The following is a 3175-nucleotide window of genomic DNA, read 5'->3' as shown; positions in this document are numbered from 1 at the left end:
AGGCACAAAAGATGCCTCCAAAGATGAAATGCAAAACATGTCAGACGAGAAAATCTCACCATTCATTTCCAGCCTCTATTAATAAGCACAACTGTGGAGAGAAGTGATAATCACGTGAAATGACAGCAGCAGCAGGACTTTATTTAGAGCCGACTCTAAGACGTCTCTGTCTCGCACTGCACTGCACTGCAGTCAGTGTTCAGCTCGCTCATCACTGCCGTCTTCATCAGGAAACGTCAGCAAACTGTGTCAGCATCCGTCGTCTTGTAAAGAATAAAGCACACGCACTGCTGTGGTTGATGGTTTATTTAAAAAAAAAATCTTGTTATTGTCAGTCACACTGGGTATGTTTGACGTTCTGTAAAAACTTCTGTACATCAAACTGACGTAAAGTTATTTCTTTTACACAGATCTCTCATAAAATCCACTGACTTTTCTTTGACGTGATAAATGTCATGTTAGAATGACTTAAGAATACAGACAGACTCTGAAAGACTCTGAAAGACAGACAGATTTATTTGAATTTGACAGATATCTAAACCTGATCAAAAAATGTGACAAATGAAGTTCAGCACAGAGAAATCTGAGTAAACATCGAAGACAAAGCTGAGATATAACAGTATAAGTGACTTATTTAACTTAGTAACTTATTTAACTAGTAAAAACTCCTAAAAAAAATTGAAACCTTTTCCTACATACAAACATACAATTTCCTTCTGACGTGACAAAAATAAAAATGAAAAATGAAACGCCCTGTAGAGCAGATCAAAGTGCTTTACCTACTGTAAATAAAGTAGTTATTTTTACGAAATAGAAAAACTAAAGGTTAGTGTAAGAAGAAGGATTGAACACAAAACAAGTCAAACTGTAAAAAAAACAGTACAAATATATAAATATACAGTTCTTTAGTGATAATAATAAATCTTTGAGACAAATTTAAAAGAAAACATGAAGACATGAAATCACATTAGAAAGAAAATAAATATGAATACATTACATAGCATTTATCAATGTGTTCATAATATATTTTAAAATGTATGCAAATCCAAATATAATAGTTAACTGTAACTTGTATTAAATGTCATAATGTGTACTTTTGCTTTTTGCTCAAAGAGTATCTCTGACGTCATTGTTTCAAAGTCAGTGTTTGATTCAGTTGAAGATGGATTAAAATGTCACACTTTTTGAAAAAGTTGTCCAATGAATTCTATATATTCTCTTATATATTAGGTTTTAAAGTCAAATTAAAGTCACACTTTTTGAAAAAGTTGGGTTAGGGTTAGGGTTATATATAATATATATATAATACTATATATTCTCTTATATATTAGGTTTTACTTTAGATGTAAAAAAAGGACAAAAATGAATCTTAAAATCATTTGTCATTTACAAACTACTTTATTACATTTATTTCATTTTGACATCTTTCTCTTTGACTATTTTCCTACTAAACCATGTGCTCAAATTGTTTTCTCCCGACTTTAACATAAAAAGTTCCACAAAAACTCCTGGCTTTGTTGAAGGAAGGGTGTGAGTCTTTAAAAAAAAAAAAAAGAAAAGAAAAAAAAAAGAAGAAACTTTCCATTTCAGTTCAAGAAACCGAGCAAATGACCAGAAACAAACATTCTGTAAAGTCGTACTGCGTCCACACAAAGAATACAACAGGTCAAACTGTGTCTCTGAAATGTCCAAGGTGCAGCGAGCACAAGACGTGGCAGCAAAGTGTTAATGTTGATTCATGGGAATTTCCAGTCTGTCTTGACAACAGTGATAGTGAGGCCCGCTGGGGGAGAAGGACGGACAGACTCTGCCTCGGCCTCCGGTCATCAATACCTGCTCTCTGTTCCATAAAGACAAAGAAGTGCCTTTGTATACGTGTGTGTGCATGTGCATGTGTGTGCATGTGCCTACTGACACACTGTCGGTGACATTAGTCTCCGTCAAATTAATGAGGTTATGTGTAGTCTGGTTAATCTGCTGCTGTGATTTGCCTGAGCAAAAGCTCCTTTAAACTGGCTTTATCCAGACTAAAACACACACACACACACACTCTCTCTCTCACACACACACACACACTCGCACTCCTCCAGCCCGCCGGCACATTTAGAATCGCTCAGACTACAGACAAAACAGCATACAGTTTGGCAGCTGATACACCGACTAAATTTCCCAAAAAAAAAAAAAAAAGTAAAAATGATGAAAGTGCTGGATCTGCCCCAAATTCTAAATCTGGTGAAGTCGGCCAAGCTACAGTACTAAGAAATGCCTCAGCAATTTCAGCTATGTGGAAAGTAAATAGGCCACATGTGTGCTATTCCAAAAATGACCGCCTCGGCGCTCCTCGGCCATAGGTAGTGGCCATGAGCCAGAGCGGGAGGGGGGGGGTGCACAGGGGGCGCTGCTGCTGCATCACCATCTCCATTAAGGTAGCCTCAGACTGGTAGGAAAAGGTAGCGTACCCTTCTGCAGTGCTAATAACGCAGCTACAGTGGAGAACACACACACACGTGAACACACACACACACACCATGACCTGCTCTGATTACTGATGCAAGTGTTTCTCCCGCCTGCAACTGAGAGCAGGCTTTCCATTGAAGGGAGTGGCACCGACGAAAAACTGCAGAATGGGTTTGTGAAACGAGCCACAAAGACAAACCAGGGCTGATCTGTCTGTCTCTCTCTGTCTCTCTGTCTGTCTCTCTGTCACCTCCCTCCAACTCTTCTCAGAATCTATTCATTGATCCACATGATTAATAATTCACCCTGGACTCTGAACCAAATCGACCAAATTCCTCCAACCCTGCAACATAAACGTTCTGGCAGAAACCCGACAACACCTTATGCCAAATACACCACTATTCTATTTTTCCTCCAAAACACTGCGCATACAAATGAACTCTGCGCACCTGAACAAAGGGATCATCCAATCAAACGCCGCCTGCGAGTGTTTGGATTAAGCCAATACACGACGGGCCAATATTTAAAGGCACAAGAGCAAATATAATAGGCTTTCACTGGACACAGCGTGAAAAAACTTTGCAGCATTGAAAGAATCTGCACCAAATGAAAGACAGATCTTTGAAAAAAAAACAACCCAAATAAAAAACAGTGTGTTAGTTAAATATGCATGAGGACGTAGATGGAATCATGCTCAGAGATTTCTCCAGATGCACAC

At 38.5% G+C, this 3175-nt stretch overlaps 1 long non-coding RNA gene across 1 annotated transcript; it reads left to right on the top strand.

Moving 5' to 3' along the window:
• Positions 1-1086: 1086 nt before the first annotated feature.
• Positions 1087-1560, top strand: LOC107988488 (uncharacterized). Its single transcript, XR_001759966.2, has 2 exons — positions 1087-1230; positions 1332-1560. It is a non-coding gene; the product is annotated as an uncharacterized LOC107988488 (long non-coding RNA).
• The last annotated feature ends 1615 nt before the right edge of the window (positions 1561-3175 follow it).

Source organism: Cynoglossus semilaevis, chromosome 4 (assembly GCF_000523025.1).
Source record: "Cynoglossus semilaevis isolate Cse_v1.0 chromosome 4, Cse_v1.0, whole genome shotgun sequence".
In the NCBI taxonomy this organism is placed as follows: domain Eukaryota; kingdom Metazoa; phylum Chordata; class Actinopteri; order Pleuronectiformes; family Cynoglossidae; genus Cynoglossus; species Cynoglossus semilaevis.
This window is presented reverse-complemented; position numbering and strand designations above follow the sequence as displayed.